Source organism: Limulus polyphemus, unplaced genomic scaffold (genome assembly GCF_000517525.1).
Source record: "Limulus polyphemus unplaced genomic scaffold, Limulus_polyphemus-2.1.2 Scaffold5881, whole genome shotgun sequence".
NCBI classification, from domain to species: domain Eukaryota; kingdom Metazoa; phylum Arthropoda; class Merostomata; order Xiphosura; family Limulidae; genus Limulus; species Limulus polyphemus.
In genome coordinates, this window is record NW_013671491.1 from 6,916 (window position 1) to 13,861 (window position 6,946).

A 6,946-nucleotide genomic window follows, 5' to 3' on the forward strand; every position below is an offset into this window, starting at 1 on the left:
GGTACTGTTTAGTCTTCAAAATTGTTTTTCACTATAGGTTTGGATATGACTCATCACCTTTATGTTAACTCTTTGCTTTGAGTCAAATGACGACTACTTTAAATTAAACGGGGCTTTCTATTTTGAGTTGAATAGTGACTTTTTTACTTGGAGTTGAATGATAACTCCTTATTATGAAACGTTTAAAACACGTGGGTACTGCTCAAACACAAAACTGTTTCTATCAGATTGTATAAAATGGTTGAAACAAGAATTTTAATTAAGTTGTGTTAGTAAGAGAAGGAATATCAATTTATTACTGTTTTGAAGCCAGCGTCTACGGTTTGATTTTACACGTTAACGTTAATGAAATATGTAACATCCACCATTTATTTAAACTACTTCGTAAAATTGTTTGCTTGTTTTGGAGTAAAACCACATTCAGCTATCTGCTGTGTCCACTGCGGGGAATTGAACCACGAATTTTAGCGTTGAAAATCCGTAGATTTACAGTTGTCCCACCGGGAAGTACCTCGTAGCATAATGTCATGTTTTCTATTCGACACAAGTGAAAATATGTCAACATCTTAAAGGATATTTATAGATTAAAAATAATATTTCGTGGAGGATCAAAGACGACTGTTTTCTGTCACTTGCGATGTTGTTAAACACAGTTTATTATATTCCATATATTTGTTATATTGTAATAACAGCAGGTACACAAGAAAACACTTTTCACAAAGTGGCTTTGAAAAATAAACAATTGTAATAACAGCAGGTACACAAGAAAATACTTTTCACTAGGTGGCTTTGAAAAATAAACAATTGTAATAACAGCAGGTACACAAGAAAACACTTTTCACTAGGTGGCTTTGAAAAATAAACAATTATAATAACAGCAGGTACACAAGAAAACACTTTTCACTAGGTGGCTTTGAAAAATAAACAATTATAATAACAGCAGGTACACAAGAAAACACTTTTCACTAGGTGGCTTTGAAAAATAAACAATTGTAATAACAGCAGGTACACAAGAAAACACTTTTCACTAGGTGGCTTTGAAAAATAAACAATTATAATAACAGCAGGTACACAAGAAAACACTTTTCAGTAGGTGGCTTTGAAAAATAAACAATTATAAATGTAGAATATCTTGTAATTCTTATATGATTGAACAAAATCTTTGAAATATTTAATTTTGTAAGTTGAATTAATGGCATATTTCCATCATGTGCTTGAAAATGAAATTAAAAACAAATTCATTTGAAATATCTGACTCTAGAGAAGACTAGTGGTTAGCGATATATTAGTCAATAGTCTACACAATTTCAGTTATAGAGGCATTATAACTATGAAAGTTAATCCTACTGTTTAGTCAAGAGTAACCGCGTATATAGCAGATGCTGCTGGTCAGCAAGGAATGGCAATGCCTGAACCTTTGAACTAGTCCTCATAATATATCTCGTAAAATGGCATACAAATTAAAAAATACCAAATACATAAAGGAACCAGTTACGGACATTACAGCTTTCATTAAACCTAAAGAAGCATGGCGTTTTCAACTATAGAGATAACTGTTATTATGAGCTGTTTGTTTACCCGAGCATGTGCTTAAAACTGTTGATAGTTAATTACTGGATTCTTAATTATAAATTATTTAAAAAATGGCTAGATTATCACGAGTCACCGGTTTCTTTACCACTAAAATCAATCTTTATTTTATTTCCAATCAAAATTGATACAGATCTCCAAGCCTATATTCTACTGATCTGGTAGTTTGAATTCCTAAAACACGCCTTACTGACAGGCAGGGCGTGGCCTAGTGGTTAGCGTGCCAGACTTTCAATCTAAGTGTGCATGGTTCGCAAAATCATGACCTAGACTTTAGAGCCGTTGTTGTGACGGCCAAATTCCACTGTTCTAGTGTCCAAACTCGAGACCTTATCTCGAGTATTCGCCTTAGGCCCAGCACCCTCCTAAGGCCGGCCCTGCAATTGTTAGATATACACGACTGTTTAAGTTTAATGCGAGTGTCATGATTTAGATGGTTTAAGTATAGCGTGAGTGTTAAATTTAGTTATTTCTAGAAGCGATAGATTGTTGACGTAACTGTTTTCGAATCATATGTGATATAGTTCAAATGTTGTGAATTGTCACTTTTTGTATTATCGCGTCATGTTAATATAATCTTCTGAGGTTTTCTCGTTGTTTTGATTGAGTGTTATTACATCACAATATCTCATAATGGGTAGAAAGTTCGAGGTGTCGGTCAGTCTATAAATATATGTACAAAATGTAGTTTGAGATATATAATAAGGCAGAGATGGATATAATAAGACAAAGCTAGTTAGATAGATATGTAGATCTAGACTGCGTGATCGTGAGTTTAGCCATAAAGAGTGTATAGTGCCAATTTTTCAAGTGAAATTATCACAGATTATATTGCAATAACAAAGTAGAGAAGAATAATTCGTCTTGTCAGTTGTGTTCTAAAGTAATTGAACAAACCTATGTGGACTTCGACGAAAAGATATGATTATTTAAAGCTCTGGATATAACTGTGGTAATTATATATGTAAGGAATATTTGAATATATGCTGGACTTGTTTTAATATATTATTTTTAAACAAGTGTACTGCGTACTGTTTATTTATGTTGAACTTTATTACCAACAAGTCACACACATATAAATAACCTGGCCAATACATACGTACATATAAAACCTGATATTGGTGAACCAGCCATGATTATACAGTAGTAAACGGCGGTAGAAGAAGACGTGAGCGACAGTGGAAGCAGACATATATATGCACAGCTGTAGTGGTGTCGAAAATAATGTAGAGATTACAACCACACTATATAACCATGTCGACTGACTTTTATAAGTGGATAGAGAGGGATGAGCGACTTGGGCTCAATGATAGCGATATACTAGAGTTTGTTAAACAACAAGAAGACCCAGAGAGAGAAGAGCACCAACAGAGAAGAAAGGAAGAAAGAGAGGAGAGACTAGAAATGAAAATAAGAGTAGAAATCGAGATCGCCAAGCTCACCCAACAGTAAGAAAAAGGAATCAAAAATGACAATGAGGTCAGGGGCAGCTGACCCAAGCTGCCCAAGTACGTTGAAAAGAAAGACGACATGAAGACGTAATGAAAGATTCATCCAAAGTCAGAACTGGGACAAAGGCAACTGGGCAGTCTATTTCAGCCCCTTTTTCACAATAAAAGGTTTACAAGTGTATGTAGGCATGAAGATGCCACGGACTATGATAAGTTAAAAGTGGTCTTGCTGAAATGCTATGAACTTACTGAGGAAGGCTTTTGCTGGAAGTCCAGAGAAGTCAAACCTGACACTAAAGAAAATGTATTTCAGTTTGTACCACGTCTACTGCGATACTTCACAAGGTGGACTGACATCGCTAAGTGTGAAGATAGTTTTGGAAGTATGTTTGTTTTGAATTTCGCGCAACGCTACACGAGGGCTATCTGCGCTAGCCGTCCCTAATTTAGCAGTGTAAGACTAGAGGGAGTGCAGCTAGTCATCACCACCCACCGCAAACTCTTGGGCTACTCTTTTACCAACGAATAGTGGGACTGACCGTCACATTATAACGCTCCCACGGCTGAAAGGGCGAGCATGTTTGGTGTGACGGGGATTCGAGCGCCCTAACCACCTGGACATGCCAGCCCAGTTTTGAAAGACTGGCAGATCTACTAATATGTGAACAGTTTATGATCACGTGCTTCACTGACATGTCACTGTTTCTAAAAGAGAGAGCACTGAAAGACGTGGATAAGATGATCAAGCTGGCAGAACAATATATCGAAGCCCATGGAGGGAGTATAACGGGCAAGTCCAAGCATAACCAGTTAAAAGGTGAAACCAGGAATGGCTGAACAGAAGCAGTATGCCACAAAAGATCACAGTAGGCTAACAGACAAAGCGGAATAAAGATGCTATGCTTCTTATAAAATGTGGGAACATTGAAAGTGAGTGGAAGTGTGTCACCAACAAGCAGCTACAGACATTTCAACATAAAGCAGCTGGAGCTACCTACAGAGATAGTCCTGGCAAGAAACAAGAAAAGATTGATTGTCCCCATTGATTCTGCTGCCAGAAGAAATACAGAATAGAGACAACTCACCAGCTTCACCACAAGAAGGAAGTGCTATCACCGGGATTAAACAATGCATGATTGATGGTCAGTTCAAGTTAGGAAATGGATCAACAGTGCTAGTGGTGATTGGAGCACGTGACAAGCATTGAGAGGTGCAACAAACCATAACATGCCAGTAGGTGGAGGCTATGTTGAGGACAAGGAAGTAAAAGTCCTATGCGACACTGGATGCAGCAGTGAGAACCAGTCTAGTATCTAATGACCAGACGGCGGGAAAGGCACGTCTGTGTGTGTGTGCTGATTGATGGGACAGTGAGAAAGTTTTCCATAGCAAGAATAAAGGTGGACACTCCATGTATTACATTGCCTGGTTAAAGAATATATACACGATATATGTACTTCAAGTCAAAATTGGCGATATACAGGCTGATTTGAATACATATAATGCAAGGCTACCAGAAGGCAAGTAAAATATTTAGATAAGACTTGGAACACGTGAGCATGTATAGATCAGTAGCAAAGCGCGTTGGGATACTTGTTTACTGCAAAATGAAAAGGTGATCCTGAAAATCATACAGTGCAGCATTTATCATGTTTCTGGGGTTCATATCTGCACATAAACATAATGTAGAGTGCATATAGAACAATAAACATCACGTTCAAATAACTATACACACGATACAGCAGCTTATGTTTTATGTTGAAAACTGTGCAGAATTTAAGAGCCAATTCATAAAATATAGTTGCAAATAATGACACAATTTCCATAAAGTAACTATAGTTGCAGGCCGCAACTAATTTTAGTTACATTTTGTCAAGGTCTGTTAAGGTTACTTTTGATTTAGATGCCCACATGCAAACCAACATAAATTGTTTATTATTTTTAATGAATTTGTAACCATCTTTACAAATGGTTGCCAAAAAGTTATTTAGCTGTAAATTTCAAAAGTACATTACATTTTTAGGCACTACAGACATAAAGCTAACTAAAAACCATAGTGTCATTTAGACTTTCTGTTTGGTAGTCAAATCTGGTTTGATTTATGGACTATATTAAAGGTGTAACTTCTACACCTTTGGTAGCCAAATGTGGTCTAATTCATGGACTATATTGAAGGTGTAACTTCTATAATCTTGGTAGTTAGATCTGGTTTGATTCGTGGACTATATTGAAGGTGTAACTTCTATACTTTTGATAGTCAGATCTGGTCTGATTCGTGGACTATATTGAAGGTGTAACTTCTATACTTTTGATAGTCAGATCTGGTCTGATTCGTGGACTATTTTGAAGGTGTAACTTCTACAATAATATTGTAAGTCTAGTTATTAATATCAAATGTTGTTTTAAGTCTTTAAAACACTTCTATAAGTAACATGAAATACATCAAAAGATGACAATTTACACGAAACCAGAATAACAGAAGATAAAAGAGAGTGTTGAGCCTTGCATGAACGAACTAGTCCTGGATCTACTGTACTTCCAAACATTGGTGAACAGGTGCATTAATGATGAACCAGAATAACAGAAGATAAAAGAGAGTGTTGAGCCTTGCATGAACGAACTAGTCTTGGATCTACTGTACTTCCAAACATTGATGAACAGTTGTGTTTGATAAAGACCTGAAGACTGTTCGTTCATCATTGAACCACTACATACCGCAGTATGCACACACAAAAAACAAACAAACAAACAACAGAATCAATAAACGCAGTATTTTTTCCTTTTCCTGCCTGACCTGTCTACAACTTGATATCTGTTAAACCAAGTATTACTGCAAGATAATAGTTAGGACACTGGAGGTGTTTCATCTTAACATGAAAGCAAAGGTTTTTAATGTACTGAACGACTTCTATCAATATTCTCCTCAAGGTTACTGTTAAACCTACGAACTTTTGTTTCTTAGTTACGTGAACCTACATTCCTTAATTACGTGAGGCTTTATTTGCAAGTTACGTGAACCTACATTTGTTAACTACAACAGTCTCGTTTCTTAGCTACGTGAATCTACATTTGTTAGCTACGTGAATCTACATTTGCTAACTACATGAACCTAGTTGTTAGCTACGTAAAACTACATTTGCTAGCTACGTGAACCTACATTTGCTAGCTACGTGAACCTGCATTTGTTAGCTACGTGAATCTACATTTGCTAACTACTTGAACCTAGTTGTTAGCTACGTAAAACTACATTTGCTAGCTACGTGAACCTACATTTGCTAACTACATGAACCTACATTTGTTAGCTACGTGAACCAACATTTGTTAACTTCAACAGCCTAGTTTCTTAACTACGTGAACCTACATTTGCTAGCTACATGAACCTAGTTGTTAGCTACGTAAAACTACCTTTGCTAGCTACGTGAACTTACATTTGTTAGCTACGCGAAGCTTCATTTGTTTGCCACATGAACCTACATTTGTTAGCTACGTGAACCAACATTTGTTAACTTCAACAGCCTCGTTTCTTAACTACGTGAACTTACGTTTGCTAGCTACATGAACCTAGTTGTTAGCTACGTAAAACTACATTTGCTAGCTACGTGAACCTACATTTGTTAGCTACGCAAAGCTTCATTTGTTTGCTACATGAACCTACATTTCTTAGTTACGTGAGCCGACATTTGTTAGCTGTGAAATTTCGTTTGTTAGTTACAGAACCTATTTTTGTTAGCTACGTAAACTTCGGATGGCTTCAGGTGTTACATTTTGATTTTTTAACAACTACCACCAGTTTCATTACCATCTTACATCAACACCTTATAACACAATGTTATGACAGCGGATGACAGCGGAAGTCACGAGACGTGCGTGAGTTTCTCGCATGATCAGGGAAGTCCGCGTGTGTT